At 36.5% G+C, this 22,093-nt stretch overlaps 1 protein-coding gene across 13 annotated transcripts in view; it reads right to left on the bottom strand.

The window, feature by feature from the left end:
* The window catches only part of LOC145694314 (uncharacterized), a 671,298-nt gene that overhangs the window by 454,196 nt on the left and 195,009 nt on the right, over window positions 1–22,093 (bottom strand). For 7 of the 13 annotated variants that reach the window (XM_081770526.1, XM_081770516.1, XM_081770426.1 and 4 more), the window contains exon 1: window positions 18,348–18,466. The exons of 1 other annotated variant lie outside the window; for it this stretch is intronic. The gene's annotated coding sequence lies outside the window, so the exon portion shown is untranslated. Of the gene's footprint in view, window positions 1–18,347; window positions 18,478–22,093 lie in introns of those variants that run through there. 5 more of the 13 variants (XM_081770451.1, XM_081770496.1, XM_081770417.1 and 2 more) reach the window with 2 other exon arrangements.

Below are 22,093 nucleotides of genomic sequence, written 5' to 3' on the forward strand. Positions count from 1 at the left end.
TTCTAAGAAGGCATTGGTTTTGCAGCCAATGATTAGCCATTTGTCTGATAGTTACGTGGATTTTCTGTAGTGAATTTAAAGGGAGATGTTTGTGTCCGCATAATAAACAAATTCTCAAAACTGACACACATTTTTAGGAAGCGCTTATATTCGACGGATGCCTATTTTCGAGTAATAACCAATGACATTCAGTGTACTATAATAAAATTATTAGCGTACTGATCCTCGTTTCGATTCCTGGTGCAGAATTTTTCATGTTAAGGCAACTAGAATGCCAATCTCAGCCAAGGTTACTAGAGTAACCTTGAATCTCAGCTAAGACGAGAAATTTTTAATCTTGAAAATCAGATTCAAAACGAAGTCATTTTTGAAACATTTTTAAATTGAAATAGGGGATGATACATTTATTCCCATTAATTGATTTGAACCCCACACAGTAATGGTTGTGGGAAAGCCTCTAATATCATATCTACTACATTGTATCAAAGGTGGTAATTTTTAACACCATCGTGATTTTTTTCTTTTTTTTTTATCGGTGCGGAGTAGAGAAACCATTCTTTCATTCTCGGCTGATTTGAAACCTAAGCGGTGGTAACGACTAGGAAGCCTCAAAAAGTACCGTATGATTATATTTACATTAAATCCAAATTACTTTTACGATGGTTATCGTAGAACATTTTTTTAAAATCTGGGAGTATGTGTCTTATTCCTTATTTGCCGGTATATTCACTCCTCGTTCTTGATTGATTTTACCCTTAAGCAGTAATGATTGTGAGAAAGCCTAAAAGAAGAACATACATATATGCATAATCTTAATCGAATCGAATATATTATATGAAAATTAACCAGTGGCGTATTTAGGGGGCTTCCTGGCTTAAGTCCCCCCGAAATCTTACTTCTATAGGACAGTATATGAAATATCTTGCAGAATTTTCACATTTTCAGGCAAAGCCCCTCCCCGAAAGTTAGTAAACTTCCCCCGAAACAAAATCGTAAATACACCACTGAAATTAACATTGAACTTTCTTTTCAAAAATCCAAGGGAGGGAGGTAGTAAACTCATCCCCTCATTCTTGACTGATTTCAACTCCATGTCGTGTGTAATATTCAGATGTCTTAACCTTTAGACTTCTGCCAGGGATTTTAACTAAATCGTAGACTCTCGCGTTGAGAGCTCTGGTGACCTTTCTAACTAGTCATCATACACCATTGAAAAGCATATAGAACACAGATTCCAACGAGATAAAAATAACATTCTTGAGATTCCCGCATATTCGTAGAAGAAACACAAAAATCATCTAAAACATGAAAAAAAATTGACTTTGCGGGGCCAAATTAGTGAAATTTGCCCCCTCCTCCCCCTACACTGAGAAAAAATTGTAGGTGGCGTACTTAAAAAGATAGGTTACATGCGTAATTCCTGTAGTTTTTGGTCTTAACGTATAGCAGACGTATAACTGAAAACGCATGTTTTATAATACTTTTTGTATAAGTGTTCCATCTATACGTACTTTCCGTATGAAACAATGCAGGCGGTCAGGATCTCACATACAAATGGAGGTATATAACATATAGCTGACGAAGGTAACATAAGTATATGCAAATGATATACGGAAAACTGTTAGATGTCAGACATCCTGCAACGGCATGATGTAACATCTAAGGGCAGTGCGTTTGTAGCATATGGATAACGTATGCTCCATAATGATTTCTATAGTAAGCAATAGGATACCGTATATTTGTTCAATATACCGCTGTCCGGAGAACGGATTTTTCTCTGTGTATAAACAACAAGTACACGTACAGGTTATTATCACATAGGGGACTACGTCATTGCTTCACATACCAATTTTTATGGGTGTACCATAAAGGAGGAGGAATGGTCCCCAAAATCTTATGTAAAAAAACGAACTTCACCCTCCCTCCTCGGCCGTGGTACCCCCACATACATAAAACACATACTGACGGAAAGCAACATCCCTCCGGAATACATTAGTACCAAATCATCTTTCTAGTTCAATTAGGCGCTGAACTATTGATGTTTGTCAAACGTCAAAAAACTGAAACTCCAAAAATTGGTCAAATTTGCCCCTCCCTACTCCCCCATATAAGCAAGAAGTACAAATACAGGATATCACCATGTAGTGGCTTACTTCACTGCTTCACAAACCAATTTTTATAAGTGTATCCAAGGGAGAATGGTTCCCCTCCCAAAAAAAAAAACCTGTTAAAATAAACAAAAAACACGACATTTACCTCCTCCTCCTCTGTAGTACCCCTCACATACACAAAATGAACACCGGCGAAAGGCTGCATCCTTCACAAATACTTTGGTAACAAAATCATCTTTCCACCTTAATTAGGGGCTGAGCTATTGAGGTTTAAAGCCCCGACGCAGCAGTTGCGTCAATGGGCGTTTAAAGGTTAAGAGTCTTCATCCCGGCGAAATTAAAATACCGCTAATTTTACAGTAATTATGTGATCTCTTCAAATAGATAAAAAATAATTGAAATATGGAACAAGAGCGCCCTAGACAATATTATTTTGCGTGAGGTACCTTATCATAAGTCACCTAGTGGCTTTCCGTTTTCAGCTGTTTAGAAACGCGAAAATAAATGCCGAATTTCAAAATGGCTCGAAATCGAAAGCAGATAAGTGAGTCGTGATAACGGTTTCTCGTGTAAAATAATATTGTCTAGGGCGCTCTTGTTCCACATTTCGATTATCTTTTATCTATTTGAAGATATCACATAATTACTGTAAAATTAGCAGTATTTTAATTTCGCCGGGATGAAGACTCTTATTAAAGATAATACAGGTCTACGCCATATTGCGTCAAAATTGATCTTCAAAAACACCAACTTTCTTCCAAAAAATAACTGATACTGACTATGGTTAAAAACAAAAAAGAAAGAAAGAATTAGTTGACGGACTAAATGGACACCGACCTTTTAAGGAGGTCAAAGAAGAGGTCAAAAACTAACGAAAATAAACGATTTTATATATATGTCCAATTTGTTAGTAAAAACTTTATGGTGAGCGTTGGTTAGTACATGAGAAACAGCTTACAAACGATACAACAAAAGCCCAACTTGTTCTCCTTGTGGCAATATCTTTTACGAGTCACGCCTTCTCATATTTACGACCTTTCGATAACTCCCTCCGAAAAGAGAATCAGAAAATTTTACCAAAAGAAGCATATCTTTATGAAGAAGAAAGGTCGTGTATAGTACATAAGTTGTTTTAAGCATCATGTTCAGTGCAAACGTGTTACCAGAGCAATGTCTGCTTGATCCCAATGAAGTTACAGTACTTTTATTTATTTATAAAATGAGTGCTCAATTCTATCTAAAAGATTAATGTGTTCTTAGAGAGCGTCTCAGATAAAGAAAGGATTCATAAACGGTTTACATCAATCGAAGATTTTTACAAAATTTTAATATAAGAAGTTCATAACGTTGTCTTCAGCTTGAGCAAACGACTTTGCCATTGTTTTTGGCTTTTTTGCAGATTAGAGTTACTCATTTGTTTCATTTATCCAACTTTCTGGTACAGCCTCGGAGGCCAAATTACAATGAATCAATAACAAAACATAATGTATAATTTATATTCTATACCCTTTTCGTCCTTCATTGATTATATAACATACGAGTTCAACCGAACTCACTCGATCTCGACGAAACTTTGCACGGTGATAGATCTTGATCCGCTATACAAGCTTGTGAAATACAGTATACTATTTTTATCGAAAATCCGAACTAATTGGGACAACAGGTGGTTCGGATTTTCAAATTGTTCGGATTTTCGAAAATGACCAAGAAAATGCCATTTAGGCTTAAATATACTGTACGGTATGCTCTTTTATCGATACAGTGGTAATACAGTGCATACAGTAATTACAATACCGTACGTAAGGCTACTTACATTTAATGTTTCTGAAGAACCTGCTCATACACTAAATTATATTGTTCTTGTAACTCACACTTAAAACTTAACTTGAATAGGCCTAAGGGAAAATAAAAATATGTATGACAAACAATTACATGTGAATGAGCTTTTGTAAAAACACTGACTTCACAGAACGCCGACGGACAACACTATTGTTTGTTTATCGCTAGCGCTAAGACAAAATGTAAAAACTTTCTAGGGACCGCGTTCGGATTTTTGTCGTTCGGATTATCGACGTTCTACTGTATTATTATGTGAAGGCCCCGAGTTATGGGCCATCACGTTTGTGGTGCGAATTTAGTGAAATTTTCGCAGAACAATTTTCATTATAGATTTGCTTATACCAACCAAGAACGACCTTTTTCCGCAATTGGGAAACTTATACTAGTAGCCTAAAGAAGACCGATAATCAATGAAAGTAAATGATTATGAAAGACTTAGTATGTCGAAAAAAAGTGGGAGGAAACAGAAAAATTTCGAGAAAATTCACGGACATGATATTGTCCACCATAAACTCGCATGGCTTTGAATGAAACCAGGGATTTCTCGCACCAGAAGTAAGCTCTTTACTCGCTTCATTTTAAAACTCTTTCGTACTCTTATTTCTTCTTTCTTATACTTTCCATGGCTTCTCCACTCTACAGGGACATGAACATAGAAACTTCGAAGACAGTTACAATCAAGCGTCCATGCTCTTCAGAGGGATTCGAAGTCCTCATGAGTTTCGTCTTATGATCGCCAGCCTAACGTCTCAGACCGTTCGAGAACACTACACCGGCACCCACAGAGCCACCGAGTCCCCCTGAATCAATAACACTTAATAAACAATGAAAATGGAAAAGAAGTAGAAGGTAGTTAGCAAGAACTTATATTTAAATATCCTACAGATAGCAAGAGCATAGGCAGAATTCCCGCCCAACAGATTTTAACTTGGAAATATACGAACAATGAAGTAAGAATGAACCTCGCCGCTTGTTACATGCATAAATTATCACATACATTCAGTCGTCGCGTCACTTCATTGTCATCTCTGGAAGAAGTGTTTTTTTTTTCGGCGATTATTCCTCAGTGATTTAATCAATTTCAGATTTTGTTTCTCACAACCTTTGCCATTAATGTTCTTTATTAGCGTGCAAATTTTGCACAAGGATCTTGAACAAATTCTATATGACATCAAGATCATTGTTCAGATCCATTGGAGGTTCAAAAGAGCTGTCAGTAATGTGTTGCTTTTCTGGAGACCATAGCAAAGCTCTGCTCAGTTACGTCAGTAATATTGGCCACGAGGCAAAAAGGAGTCTCTTCATGGACAACATTAGATCATCCAAATCTTAGATCTCCAATGCTGGTTTAGTGTTATAATATAAAAATATAAAACAAAATTGATGAGGTGATGATTGTAAGATCACTATGAAATGCATTTACGAACGAGTAGAGATACAAGTGTCATTTACACAACACACTTCAATAATAAATATTGTTTAAATGTTGTTGTGTCACACTTTCCGTGGACCTCTCGTGACGCGGAATGATTCTTGGAACTTCTAGATAAAATTAAGGGGGAAAAATCTGGATTTAAATTTTGTACATAAATTTACGAAATGAAACAAGACGAGAGGAGAAAAGGTTTTATTGAGAATCGAGACGAGATTTCAACAAAATTTGCGAGACGACGGGAGCAAACTTAATTTATAGTTTCGTCTCGGTTCGTGGACAGAACTATACGTAAGTTTACACAAATAGTAATACTTTTCATTTTCGCTTATTGAATGCTCCGAAATATTTTTTCAGAATTTCTGAATTCAAAATAGATACGCATGGTATCCTGGAACACACATGTAACTGTACAGGGCCGGATTTAGGGGGTGCAAAGGTGCACATGCACCCCCCTCCTTCGTTGTAAATATACACTATCTAAAATGAGAAGATAGTAGTGAAAATAGCAACACATTCCGAAACTTTCTGTCATCATGTTTCCGTTTGGGGTTTAGAATAAAAGAAAGCAGAGCTTTGCAGAGTTTAAGTTGATTTTCTGAAGGTTGAAGGAAAAGAAATTCACCAAGAAAAACTATAAGATTTGTCAAGTAGGGAAGAAAACAGAAGACAGGAAGAGAGAAGAACATTGTTGTCCTGCATTTCACTTGTGGCCCTCTTTAAAATACTTTCCTCCGTTCTATGCATCAGTGTTGTCAGGGGTAAAGAATATTGTCACATGTCACTTTGAAGAATTTCAGTATGATTGGTTATTTTGGTAGTTATTGGTGCCCCCCCCCCCCTCAGACAATTCTAGATCCGGCCCTGTAACTGTATGGGTTAATATTCAAGTCAATAAATGTCGAAGGAATTTCTTGAAAATTGTTTAGTTACAATACACTTTTGAGAAGAATGAAGCAAAAATTACATATTTTATTCCTTCTGGAAAACAGGCAAATCCACCCAACCTTTGTAATTTATCTCAAAAAATACAGTTGTTATTGTAGATCTGCTCTGAATAATTTCTGCCGAAGAAAGTGATTATCTTAATTCAAGATTCTCCTTCTCATGAACATCAATCATGGTTTCTCGCATCAATTGCAATTGCCTTCGGGGCCTCGGCTGGAAAACCGGTTGTTTCCTCACAACTCCACTTGCCTTGGAAAACACTCACCAGGAAAACATTGAACGACAAAAATTGGATTTACTTCACATCTCAAGAAGCAAACGAAAGATATAGAATACTTTCACTGTCTCTATTAATAACAATATAACAAATGTATCAATAAAGGTATCATAGAGATTTTCCAACTAACATGACTTTTTTTAAAAAAAGTTCTTTTAGTTTAACTTATTTTTAGAGACCCGTATGAGGCGTGGACGTCTGGAATCTATATGTTTATACTCAACACGAACTCACTATATGAAAATTTACAAGCTCATATCACTATTTATATACATTATATTATAATATACATATTTACTAAAATTAAATTAATGTCTTTCTGGCTGTGTGTGAGTCTGTTAACTTTTTGCATAGAAACGAGTTACCTAGAACTAGGGATGCGCACAAGACAAGATTTGAGGCTGTCTCGTCTCGAAAATGTGCAGTAAAAGTGAAGTCTCGACTCGAAAAAATGTATATTTCTCTATTGGAAGAGCTGTGTCTCGTCTCAAATTTTGTCAAGAAAATTATGTTTCATATCGTCTCGTGCGCATCCCTACCTAGAGCCACCAAATTTTGTATGTTGACATATCCTCAGTACATCTAATTGCGTACGAAACTATTTTTTTTTTTTAATTTTCGACTCGGGGGCCGATTTGTGAGGGGGGTCAAAATCTAAGTAAAAATTTGAGCATCTTGGAGAAAAAAATGAGACTGTGAAGTTACGAAGACTAAACTTGCCATATAGGCTCTCTATTAACAAAAAAAAAAAAGAAGAAGAAGAAGGGACAGCATTTATTTAAAACCGTGTTTTAATGGGGAGAAGTGGTGAGGGGGAGAAAGGTGTGATCAGGTGTCAGGTCCATAGTTTCTCGGTCGCTAAGATGGAAGTCCTACTTTAGCCCTCGTCGTCATGGGAGGTTGGGGATGAAAAATAACACGCCAAAAATGATTAACATTACTAGTAGTATCAATTTCATAATTTTCGGGGTCGCTTAACTGATGTGTGACAGTCTCGATGACACTTTAACCGGATTCTTGTTTTCAAGGGGGAACAGGAGCTGGGCTTTGGAGGGGGCGATATGTAAAAAAAAATGAAAACGACCGATATTGGTGTCAAATCCTTAGTTTTCAGGTTCGCTAAATTATTGGTAACTCTCGTGTCGTATTACCATGTAGGAGCTTCATGTGGAAAAATGTCCAAGGCTACTCCATTTTGCCCTAATAGATGAGTGATTAAATTGATCACAAATTCCGTACAGTAACTAATTAACTTCTATATACTTATAGTCTTTATAAGTACATTAGCTTCAGCGTTCTTTTTGTATCGAAAAATTATGACATTCCTTCAAACGTTACCACTTTTGAACTTTAAGTTTGTAATTCAACTTGTATCTTATCACTTGTTTTCAAAGGTGAAAATGGGTCTGAAGAGGTAGGGGGACGGTAGGTAGCGGCATGACGTCATTACGTCGTCCCCCTGTCTATCTTTGCCCATTGTAATTTTTTAAGAACTGGAGGGACACCGTACTTATTTTTTGCAGGTTGGGGACGGTGTTTCCCCTTATTTTTCCCCCTGAGCTCCTTCGTGGCTAAGCGGTTAGCGTACGCGCCTTTGGCGTGGGAGACCCGGGTTCGATTCCCGGCGGGAGCTCATGTGGTTCGGATTCCACGTTAATCAGTAGGTCCACGTCTCATATAGCCTCGCTGCTGAACGGGACGTAAAACTCAAAGTCAACTCAACTCAACTCATTTCCCCCTGCTTATTTTACTTATTAGACTATATTGTTTTTTTTCTACTTTTTCAGATTTTAGAATCTATGTAAATACAGATGGCGTAACAAAACAAAATTACAACAAGGAATAATTAATTAACAAAATTGCTATAAAACAACAAACAATTAAAAGTTCAACATAAATGGAAAATAAATATAAAACATATAATACCAAACCTGCAGGTGAGTATTACCAACCCTGGCGCATTACAAAGACTTCTCAATAGAAATAATAAAGAGAAAATGTCTCTGAAGATTTTTTTTTTTAACAAGGATTCACTTTTAAATTGTAATAGAAGGATAAAGCACTCTAATAATTGCTTGTAGTTCTTTCATTACAAAAAAAGCAGAACTGATAAATACAACGTTGTTTACGTTAAGTATTATGGCGCCGAAACTATCTTTCTCCTTTCCCATTCTAACAATGGGATGGTGATTTCATTTGGAGAAGAAGAGAGTGACAGAGAAAGAGACATAGAACACAATCAAACAAATAGAAGACAGACTTGTGTGATGTATCCGACAACATCAAACAGATTGTTCTCGGAGTGGAAAATGCATTCGAGATACTTTAACCCGATAGATACGTATGTCGATGTTTTCTTCTTCAGAAGAAGAAGGAAAAAAAAGTCGTCTAATGAAATTCGATGCTAAGAGCGGACATCCAATTCAATTCCAGTTATTATCATTATTAAACGACCTGTACGCGGTCATGTGAGTAATTCCAAAGATTAAACGAGTAATTTCTCTTTTAAAGAACCATCTGGAATGATTCAATGTGTATAATCGAAGCCTATTTTATACGTAGCAATTATAACGAAATTATATTACGCTGTGCAGGCGAGACAAAGCGAGAAATAAAGCTTTTCGGTCTCGTAAACTTGATACAAGTCTCGTCTCGTTTTGATTCTCGAAAAAAGCTTTTCTCGTCTGATTTTGTTTTGTACATTTATGTACAAAATTTATGCCCTGTCTCTTTTTTTTTTTTTTTTTTTTTTTTGTTAACTCTTAATTTTATCTAGAAGTTACCAGGATCCTCCTGCACCACGAAGACATCCACGAAGGGTATAATATAACAACATTTAAATCACATTTATTATTGGAGTAAATTGTGTAACGACTTACTTATCTTCAAACGTTAATAAAAATTCTCTTTATTGTGTTTATTCAATCTCATTATCAACTTATACTTCCTTCATTATGTAACATGTAACACTAAAACAGTGTTCGAGACCTAAGTCTCAGGGCTGAACTAGTGTTGTCAACGAGGATCATAATATTTATTATCTCGTCTCGAATTTGAAAATGTACTTCTCATCTCGTGGGCAATGTAGTGGCGGATCTAGCCTGGGGCCGGGGAGGTCTAGGCCCCAAAGTTTTTTTTTGGGCGACACAAATAATTTGAAGCTATTATTTATGTAATTTTTGAAAGTTATAGTAAACGTTATTTTGTATTCTTTATTGGAAATATTTTGAAACATTATATATAGTTTCAGTTGCACTTTTTCTGTTGACATTTGATATAGTATACCTATCATCAAGGCAGGATTAACCTATCTGGAGGCTCGGGGCCAGAAAAAAAAATGTTGTCCCTGCTGACTTCACCTAGTATATTGCTGTGAAAACACAGTAGCAAAGTTAAGAGGCCTCATCCCGGCGAAATTAAAATACCGCTAATTTTATAGTAATTATGTAATATCTTTAAATAGATAAAAGATAATCAAAATGTGGAACAAGAGCGCCCTAGACAATATCATTTTACATCAGATACCGTTATCACAACTCACTTATCTGCTTTCGATTTCGAGCGATTTTGATAATCGGCATTTATTTTCGCGTTTCTGAAAACGACTGAAAACGGAAAACCACTAGGTGACTTGTGATAACGGTAACTCACGCAAAATAATATTGTCTATGGCGCTTTTGTTCCACATTTCAATTATCTTTTATCTATTTGAAGATATCACATAATTACTGTAAAATTAGCGGTATTTTAATTTCGCCGGGATGAAGCCTCTTACGGAATATATTTCATATTTTTGATCATATTTTATCTTATGATGATGATTGTATCTTGTATGTTTTTTTTTAGACAGTCAGTTGAGATTTTTGATCATAGTGGAGGCCCCCTTCCACCTGGTGGCCCGGGGCTACTTCCTCACTAAGCCCCTCCTTTAATCCGACCCTGCCTATCATAGTCTTGTTTCTGGCTGCCCCCTCCCAGTTTTTACCTTCTTGATCCGCTCGTGGGGCAGTGCTAGCTATAGTATATCCCAATTTGCCTTTTTATGTTCGAAAACAAGTTCTGGTTTGATAATACGCTGAACATCTTAAGTATACATTATTTGATTTCCATCCTGTTACAGGTGACACTCTGACCTCTGTAACAGAATGAGCCACAAGTCAAGTCAATATGTTAGTTAAGAAAAAAAAAAGAAAAAAGACAAAAACATTAATACTGTATACGAAATACAACTTTTTCTTTCATATATGTGCGGCCGGATATGTAGTAGTGTGAAGAATCATTAAAAATTGAAATGAGACTGCATTAAAATTGGTCAAAAGATGGATAATAAGAAGTTATCATCAAGGATTCAACAATTAATTAAACTGTTGTCTTGTTGTTTCAACTTTCATTTGTTGTGTCTTTCTTCTTCTTCTTCTTTTGTTGTAAATCCAACTTTCGTTTAATAGTTTCTCACATTAATTTATAATCCTTTCAATTTCAATAGAACAACATTTGACAGTTATTTGTTTCCTTAATTATATTTACATTCACCCTCCCCTTTTTTAATACTATTTTTCCAATTAAGTTACACATACAAGAACTTTCACTAACATTTCTCTCTTGTATCTCGTTTCCGGAGGCCATTTTTTATTTCTTTTCTTTTTTTTTTAAATTCCTATTCCTTCTACGTTCTTCCATTTTTATTCTTTTAATGATTTTTTTCTTTTTTAAAAAGATAAAAGAATCGAGATATTTCCATTATACATTGTACACTTAAGATTAAATTAATTTTATATTATAATGGAAAAGGTTCACTATCGAGAATGTGAGTGTAAGGGTCAGTCAACAAATTACAACCAAGTCTTGGCAAACATGCTGCCATAACAACGCCGTAAATTACACAATAGTAATACCATTATTATTATTATTATTATTATTATTATTATTATTATTATTATTATTATTATTATTATTATTTTGATTTGAGTTTAACGTCCCTTTCAGCAACGAGGCTATATGAGACGTGTACCTACTGATTAACATGGAATCCAAACTACATGAGCTCCCGCAGCGAATCCCCCTTAGTACTAATTTCATTTCATTTAACACTTAATACACTATTTTAAAGTCTCTGATGTGAATCCATATCACTTATATAAAGGTTGTATCAAACTATCTTGCAATATTATGTCTTCTTATTGTGCCAGAGGCAAGTGTCCCAAAACGTGATTTCTAAAAACTCGACTTCTGAAATTAAATATTTGACAAGGAAAGTTGCTAAGCAAGTATGTTCAATTGTTATTTGCACGATGTACTTAAGAGTGCAAGATTATATGTAGCATAGGCGCCGACTTAAGGAAAATATTGAGGGGGCCAAACAATGAATATCATCATATACAGCCGTTTTCTATCAATTGTTTGATGAAGCCCCTCTTCTTCTACTCCCCCCTCCCAAGTTCTCGGTCCGCTACTCCGCTTCATCCGCTCCGCTCTGAAATTCACGACCTAAATCAAATTTGCCTAAAGCCAATAAAACAAATTCAAGTTCAAAATTTGGGAACTTCACTGCAAGTTTGCGCACCACATTGATCTTTACTTTTCATATCTGTGCTGCCAGAATGTTGGTTGAAGCTTCAGTGCTCTATTAGAAAGAAAGTTTTGAAACGGCGTTTTCTATTGAATAAGAAGTCTGTTCCTAATATTGAATTAAAAGCACGACGAAATTCACGACAGAAATTCTTGCTTCACGTTGTTAATTCTTCCTCGACCAAATTATATTGGAGGGTCGAAGACACCACCTTTCAATATTGGGGAGGAAGTATCCTGCCCCCCCCCCCAAAGTCGGCGTCTATGATATGTAGTAAAATCTACTCGCTATTTGCATTTTTAAAACTTTTTCCACGTTAATTAGAATTAAAGTATTTACGCATTCGTTTATATGAACTAGGGATGGCCAGATCCGGATATTTTTGGATCCGGATATCCGGATCCACTTGGGACACTGATCGGGTGACACTGGATCCGGATCCGAGATTTCGGATCTTGGATCCGGATCCGAAAATCCGGATCTTGGATCCGGATCCGAAAAACCGGATCTTGGATCCGGATCCGAAAATCCGGATCTTGGATCCGGATCCGAAAAACCGGATCTTGGATCCGGATTCGAAACTCCGTGTCAGAAAATTCGGGTGTTCCGAATCAGCAAAATTTTCGAAATTATTGACAAAGTGATTTTCATTCCTATGCTTAAAATAAGATTTTAAGACACTTTTGGTATCTGATCGTGTGACAGCCTTGCGTTCCCTTCATTCTGTTGATATTTGGTTTTCGTGCCTTAATATGTCACAATTACTCCAAATTTGATTGAGTAAAACTGTCGAGTTAGGTGAGAGCAATCTCATTGTCAGATTAGATTCTAGTGGAAATACTTGACCGAAAAGGTAGTAAATCTTTTTTAAAGCTGTCGTCCTGATGAAAATTGTCCTTTGTTTTCTGTAACATTAGTCAAATGCTGGGATGAAACCTTAGTCTCAAGCCCAAGCTTCTTAATTAGACTCTGGCTGCTTACTTTTCTAATTCTTTCTGAGTTATTGTGGTCACTGAATGAGGCCATTTCCTAGTCGTGATGGGCTAGGCCATTGCTAATAGAACAGCCCATAAAATATAGATCAAATCAAATTAAGGAGCAACTTCCTTTTCTTGCTCTTGATGAGCATTTTTTTTTTCTTTCTTTAAAAATACGTTTCTCTGTGACCCTACCACTCCAGTTAGAATTAAGAATTGTAGTAGAGATGAAGTTCTAAATGGCAATTAATGTATCAAAATCAATGTATTAATGTACTGCATGTGTATACAAAATACCATATGGAGCCTCGAGCAGTAACACGTATCTTTGTAATTAGTAATCCACTACTATTAACTCTGCATAGGAGTTCAGATAATTGAATTAATCATAAGAGCCGATTGTATAAGATAGACTACATTAAATTCCAATGTGGCAAAAGAAAATATACAGCATTACTATGCAGTTTTTCAACGTTATAACTCATTCTGAAAAATATTATCATAGGTCTCACAAACAATCGAATTTTAATCCTAACTCGATTAATATATAAAAAAGGCAGATCTATACAACTACTGACTTGAGATGAAAGTGGCATACTTGTAGTACGTTTAAAGATATACTAAAGACTAAATGATGGGGTGTGCGGAACAATGGTCTAACCCCGAAAAATGTGAAAATGAGATTTTGATGAAATCTTTTGTCATTTAAATTGAATTGTCCTCCCAATGAGTTAGATAAAATTCACCTAGTAAATTTTATACATATGGATATTTTAGTTCTGGGTCTCAATCTAAGGCCTAAAATATTCAAAACAGGAGTACGAATCTGAACTTCGAAATTTCGGGTGTGGATCCAGGAACCGGATATCCGGATCCGGATCCAATATTCAAAACTTCGGATCCGGATCCAAGATACAAAACTTCGGATCCGGGTCCAAGATCCGAAATTCCGGATCCGGATCCAAGATCCGAAATTCCAGATCCGGATCCAAGATCCGAAACTTCGGATCCGGATCCAAGATCCGAAATTCCGGATCCGGATCCAAGATCCGAAACTTCGGATCCGGATCCAAGATTTGAAATTTCGGATCCGGATCCAGGAACCGGATATCCGGATCCGGATCCAGGAACCGGATATCCGGATCCGGATCCAAGATCCGAAATTTCGGATCCGGATCCGAGATCCGGATCTTATAGGATCCGGATCCGTCTGGCCATCCCTAATATGAACAGCAGAATTTTAGCAGTGGTTGGATAAAATGGAAAGAAATAGCAAGAGTATTGTGTGACCGTAGGTTACCAAAGCGCCTTAAAGGAAAAGTTTACAAACCAGTAATGAGACCTGTCATCGTGTTATACGGAGCAGAATGTTGGATGACAAAGAGAGAGAAACAGAAGTTGCATGTTGCAGACATGAAGATGTTGCTTTGGATGTGTGGAATATCGTGGGATGATAAAATCAAGAATGAAATGATCCCAGGGAACAGTAAAGGTGAGACTAGCGGTAGAAAAAAAATGCAAGAAAGTAAACTGAGATGGTTTGGGCATGTAAGAAGACCTTTAGAATATGTAGCTCACCGAGTGAATGCTACAAAAGTGAGTGGGAAACGAGCCCGAGGTTAGCCACAGAAGAAGGGAGGAGATGGTGTTAAGTACGATATGGTGCAGTGTGGTGTCACAGCGGATATGGCACAAGATAGAAACAGGTGGAGCCGGTCCCAGCTAACTGGCAAAAAGGTTTAGAAGAAGAAATTTGTTTATATGTTAAGTTATATACTGTATGTTACAAATAAATAATAGAATAGTTGAAAAGGTCTTTAAAATACTTAATTTTGTTAAAATATGTTTCCAAGTATTCTAGAAGATCCTTCTTTTTTCATGTTTCGTAGAGGTACGTTTCCCATGCTTTCAGATGACTCTTGATTATATATGACAATGTCTCTCAATTTTATATTAAACATGATACATAATACGAATAGAATAAGATGAAGAAATAATTAAAAAACGTATAAAATTACTAAAAATCACACTACTCTAAATCCAAATAACTCTTCACGTCATCTTGAAGCCTCGAACCTCTTCTCTAGTGTAAAACCTTAGTATTGCAAATATTAAAATAAAAACACTCGATTACTGTTATTACTATTGATTGTTAATTTAACGCTATCTATCGTTATCAACCTCATGTAGGCCGTTGGTAATAATGGATGCTTTGTTAAATATATAGCCCGGCAGTACAGCCTATTTATCCCTAATGGGGCGTTTACACTTAGGCGATTTGCGTTCGATTCAGTTGAATTGACGTCACTTTCAACTTAATCGACCGTGTAAACGGGACTTCAACTTAATCGCTTGTTGATCGAAGGCGACTAATCGACTGGCAACTGAATTAAAATACGTTCTATTTTCTGTGGTTGAAATAATTGAACGCATCCATCAATCTGATTCGGCCTAGTTGCTTCGATTTAGTGGCAAATGCAGCTAGTCGATTTAGTCGTGCGACTAAATCGAGTAAGTGTAAACGCCCCATAACGTAGCTACGGAGGGCACTAGACCATGTGTAGGATTGGCAGCGGCGCCGATTTATCTTTATAACTTTAAGTGGTCTGGTTAAGGTATGTGAGTTTTGTTCCTATATAGGGTATCCAAGCAAAGATCCAAGCAAAAATATCCAAATTGGAGGGGTCGTGCCCACTTAGACCATCTCATGATAAATGCAATTACGATGGGCAGATTCTTTCCCTTCTGGTTCAAAACGGACAAAATTTTCGTGATGCGATTCGAGACGAAACAAAGCTGTTTCAATAACAACAGACATATTTTCGAGACAAGATCATTTTTAGGACATTTTCGAGACAGGATATCACTTTCAAGACACATTTTCGAGACGAGACAGCTTCAACTCTTGTCTCGTGCGCATCCCTAACTGGAGTACAAGAATACCTTGAGAATTAGGGGAAATCTGGGGAGGGGGGTACAAATGCTTGCAAAATGTGCATTCCCTCTCGCGAAGGAAGTTTTCTCTTTGATGTGTGAGGAAATACTAATATTATATATATATATATATATATATATATATATATATATATATATATATATATATATATATATATATATATAATGCACGGAGTGTAACGAACGTATAAGTAAATCACTGCCAAATTACGAGATAAGGAATCGAATTTTCAACCTATAGGATTTTTTCTAAGTTTAACATTCATCAATTATTGTCCGAGGCTAAGGAAGATTGTGATGATGATATTAAACTGACTTTTGGAAGGAAGAATGTAAAAAAGGAAAAGAGAAAACGTCAAGTAAATAGTGTTTGTACACCACACAGCGTGCGAGCTGGAATCGAACCAGGGATTTCGTGCCCCAGAGATTAATTACGAGTCAGAATTTGGTTTTTCAATAAAAGTACTCATGTATAGGTTGCTACCATACAACGTTCCACCTCAATTGTCAATATATCTTATTGGGAAAATATATTTAAAGTGAAATTTGGGAGAATGTGAAAAATAGTGGTGAAGTAATTAAATATATTCACTCCATGTCAAACTACGTGCTGACAGTATCTGTCATTTTATATTAGCTGATAGAACACCTTACAATACTATGTTGGGATCCTTCTCGCTGGCTTAGTGGCTAGCGTGTGCGCCTTTAGTGCACTTGGTCTCTGGTTCAATTTCTAGTAGGAGAGCACAAAACTTTAACTTCACAATCATTCATTTTCATTATAAATCATCAGTCTCCTTTAGCTTGAAGGATATAACTGTTAGACATTAAATTTCATTTCCTTCTGAATACTATGTTGGTGCTATACGCTAAAAAAAAATCCTAGAATTGATAGAAGAATGGTCCAGAAATTCTCTTTTAAAATATCTAAGAAATTTTGCAATCATATCCCAGAAACATTTCAACACTTACATTGAAGTAATACAACAATATGCCAATAATACTCCAGCAATATCGTGAAAGTTTCCAACAATATCAATATGCAGTGATTCCAGAGAGTGGCTTGGGAGGAAAATTTCCCCAAGAGCTAGAAAATTCTTACATGGAGTATTTCACCAGTCAGAATCAACCCAAGTTACACTATTGTTGCAGCACTACTTTCACCCACCATTTATGCAGTCTCCCCCGGAGAATATCTGAACTCGGTGGCTGAGACAAACTTTGTTAGGTAAACTGAATAAGAGAAAAGTTAAGAAGAAAAGAAATGTTTCGTTTGTACACACAATTAAAGTAAAATTGGACATACGTACAGACTAAGACATTTTAAGTAAAATTACAACGAATAAGTGACAAAATTGCTGCTGATCAGTTGTAGTTGAACAACAACGATTAGTTAACAGGAGGAATGCAGTTGACATTAAGATAAAAGTACAGTAATTTATTTGAAAGTAATCAGTAAAAGCAACTTTTAATCATTATTTACCGTATTTTAATGTGATAAATATTCTTATTTTTCCGCATATCTCTAAGGGGTGTACGCTGGCTCACTGTAGCGTGTTCTTGACTGGTGAGAGAGGTTCCTGGTTTGATCTCAGGTCACGAAAGTTATGATGGACAACATCTGTGCTTTTTCACGGGGTTCTGTTTCCTCCCACATTCTTATTCCACTATTTTTTCATAACGCATTCTGAATGTCTCCTCCCTAAGATATAGAGTAATCAGTGTTACTGTCAATTATCCATGTCCTTTAGTGTAAAAGTCATACGGGTGGGACATTAAATTTAAAATTTCATTTAATTTTGTGTTGTCTAAATATGATAGAATGGCAGCAGACTTGCCAGTAATTCGTTGTAATTCGCGATTATAAGGTGCTATAATACGTGATTAAAAGTTGTAATTCGCGATTATAAGGCGAATTATGGCTGGTTTCTCAATGCTTGAATTTCATCATTTGCAAATATATAGACCTTTTGAATAAAGTAAAGTTCACTAATAACGCAAAAAATGCATTTAGGAATACCAGTAGAAGCCAAAAAGCATACTACAAAAACATGTGCTACTGTCGAAACTTAAAGTAAATGTGCTCCCAACCTGAGATGTTAAATCACTTTAGTCACGAAACTTCGACTGATACATCACAACACACCATTATAATACACGCAATGCTCCAGCTCACGTGAATGACATACAAACACATATAGATATATAAATGTAGTCACTGAAACACACACACACACACCTGTCTTCCGAATGAGTCACCGCCAACAACTAAATGCTCTCATGAAATGCCGCGTCTTCCAAAAGCAATCCCTTTTGCCGGTGGACATAGTGGATGGATGATGGTACGTACGGGAATCATTAAGACGCGCGCTCTAAGATGCTTCGGATCATCTCGCTTGACTTCGGCCATGTTCGTCTATAGTGGAATGTCTTTCTACAATACACACTTTACTCCTTTCGTTTCATCTGTATTATAATAATGTAATCCGTCGGCTGGAGACTCCAGCCCAACTTCTTCAAGTCAAGGTTACTCCAGCAACATCTTTCATCCCAAGCAACAACGTGATTTTCACGTTGAAGATGCGCATGTTGTTTCGCGCCCTTTTTTTCACCTCCTCTCTTCTTCACGAAGAGGCCCGGAAAAGGAAACGTAATATACAAATAAAATTCAACAAAATAAGAGTTCTTGGTAAGTTGGTGAGAACTAGGACAATGTGGTATCCGGTACATTTATGTCTATTTTATTAGTTCACGTCTATCTTATTTGTGATGATAATACTGTATTAAGAAGGAAATCCTTGCGCTTTGATCATAATAGAAAAAAAAAAAAAGCGAAGTTTGCATGATTATGAATTTAACTTCAGGGGGCACGTGGTTCAGTGGTTGAGAGCTTAACTTTGAAGTGTGGGGGTCCCTGGGTCGATCCCGCCAAAAAAGTTTGTGATAGATAACATCGTGTCTGTGGGTGCTTCCGTTTCCTCCTACATCCTCAATCCACCAATTCTTCCATCATCACTCATTTGCCTTAATCATCCGTCTCCCTTAGCCTAAAGGGCATAATCGTGGGACGTTAAACTGAAAGATTTTATTTCATTTTACCAATTTAACTCTGAACTGGGCCAGAGACGCATAAACTCACAAGCCGAAAGCTAGCAACTTCCAAGATCAAGCACACTACTGTACGGTTAACGAAACCTGGCATCTGACAGTTGAACAGAACGCGTCGTGTATTGTTGGACGTACTTTTGCCAAATATTTCACAGCAATACAGACTGCAGGTCTGGCGACAAATTTTGAATGTTTAACGAGTTATAATTCTATAATCGGATAGGAATATTTGTAATGTATAATTTCTAAACAACAAATATAATAGTACGTGGAATGTTTGACAGACTGACAACAGCGCGGTCAGCGACCTAGAAACAGTGTGAAAGAATACTGCAGTGATTGGTGGACAATTTTCTCTTTCACTTTTGTTTGCAGCACGTGCAGCTAACTATTGGACGCATACATGGTAAGTTGGAGGCGCTATTGCCAAAAGTCTGAAATAATAGAGACAGAAGCTCGGCAACAAATTTGGAGTGTTAAAACAAATCGCCATTGTTCTATCATCGTAATAATATGACAGGATGATTTGTAACATAGATTTCCAAAGGGTGATAAAAATAATCTTAGATTTCCAAAGGGTGATAAAATTAATCAGACAACAGCGTGGTCAGTGACCTTGGTTGCTTAGGAACAGTGTAAAAAAATACTACAGTGATTGGCAAACAACCTTCCCCTAAGTTTTTGTTTGCAGCACGTGCAGCAGGCGCCAGCTGTCGTTAACGTGCCAATAATTGAACGTTATTCTGAGTGAACGTAAGCCTTGTCAGATTAATGAGCACAAGTCCTATCAAAGTTTACGATTCCGATCCCGAGCATATGAGAGTAGCGAACCCGAGTGCGAGTGCTATTGAGGGTGGCGAAGACTGGGCTATCTGCAATTGACTGGTCTAGACAAAGGATAGCTTAAATGAGACGATGCAGACATACAATTCTAAAAACATTAATTGAAACATATTTAATATTAAAAATTACACTGCAACACGCTTTCGACTTTTTTTTCTTTTCTTTTTTTGTAACTGGTTTTAGTTATTGTTTAACATGTCCAAAAGTTAACACGTTCTAACAGTGATTCATAGGAATTGCCTTAAGAATGTTCAAAATATGCTTGAACTTCTGATGTATCCAATAAGTATATCATTTGTTACGACTTTTAAACATACTTAAGACACTTTACATATTACCGACACACTTTGCATAACCCTAGATGACATTTATTCACCTCTTTTAAATACTTTTAGTCACATACAACAAAGTTTCTGATTTAGAGAGGTCCATTTTCCTCAAAAATTAATGTTGACATTATGTAATTTCACACGAAAAAAATTGGCGAGGACTGGGATCGAAGCAGGTCGACCTCACTCACAACCACTGAGCCAGCGAGACTTGTGGAGAAATATGAAGTCACAGGTTAATACATAATCCATTCATTGTAGCACTCCATTATTAATCTTAATACCAACACAGATATCTAGCTTAGTGTTTTCATATTATATATATTGTGTATTATAAGGTGAAAAGTGATAGCACAAAGGCGAGATGGAGATACTGTATTCTCACAACAAAGTATGTCTTTTAACATATTCTATTGTCTTTTGCAATAAAGGTAAGAGAAAATACGTACTTACTCAATTCGTCGTTGGAATAGCCAATAGGTGTATGTCAACATTTGCGTTGTAACGCTAATATCGGTACTTTATCTGATTTTACGATATCGGCTAATCGCTATAAAAAAATTCGGTAAGAATCATAGATGACGGAGGTTTCAATTCTGAGATATCGAATTGATGAGAAGGCGAAGCGATCGGTAGATCTCACAAAATCGTATAACGTATCGCAAATTTTGAGGTACGCCTACGGGTTATATCCAACGACGAGTTGTCTAATAAATAACTTATGATGGATCAATATTTACTTACGGAAAACAATTCATATATTTAACAAAAACTAGGTATGCAATAATTGAAATTTGTAGCAAAGCAATGGACCTTTATTGATTATTCATAGCATTTTTTAGTGCACCAATTGTTTACGTGAATGAACACTAGGGATGCACACGAGTCGAGTGGAGACAGGATTTTCCTGACAAAATTCGAGTCGAGACACAGCTCTTCCAATAGAAAGATACACGTTTTTCGAGTCTAGACATCACTTTTACAGCACATTTTCGAGACGAGACAGCCTCAAATCTTGTCTCGTGCGCACCCCTAATGAACACCTCGTCCAAATATACTTGAGTTCGGTATATCGGTGAAAAGCTTAATGGCTCTGATAAATTGTGTTCGCAGTACAAAACGAAAAAGGTTAATACTGAAAATTCTATTTTCCACCATTTACAATGAGAATTCGCGCGCCAAATGCGTTTCCAAAGTTAAATCTATGGGTATATCGTTTTGAGGTGATTATTTCTCAATGATATGTCCGATCAGGACATGCGACCCTTACACAGAGAAAAATCCGTTCTCCGGACAGCGGTATATTATACAAATATACGGTATTTTCTTGCTTGCTATAGAAATCAGTACGGAGCATACGTTATCCGTATGCTACATAGGCACTGTCCTTAGATGTTACATCACGCCGTTGCAGGATGTCTGACGTCTAACAGTTTTCCGTATATCACATGCATATACTTATGTTACCTTCGTCAGCTATGTTATATACGTCCATTTGTATGTGAAATCCTGACCGCCTACATTGTTTCATACGGAAAGTACGTATAGATGGAACACTTATACAGAAAGTATTATAAAACATGCGTTTTCAGTTATACGTCTGCTGTACGTTAAGTCCAAAAATTACAAGAATTACGCATGTGACCTATCTTTTTAAGTACGTCACCTACATTTTTTTCTCAGTGTACGACAGTCAGCGCGCGTT

The sequence above is a fragment of the Thermobia domestica genome, chromosome 1, assembly GCF_964235325.1.
Source record: "Thermobia domestica chromosome 1, izTheDome1.hap1.1, whole genome shotgun sequence".
Classification (NCBI taxonomy): Eukaryota; Metazoa; Arthropoda; class Insecta; order Zygentoma; family Lepismatidae; genus Thermobia; species Thermobia domestica.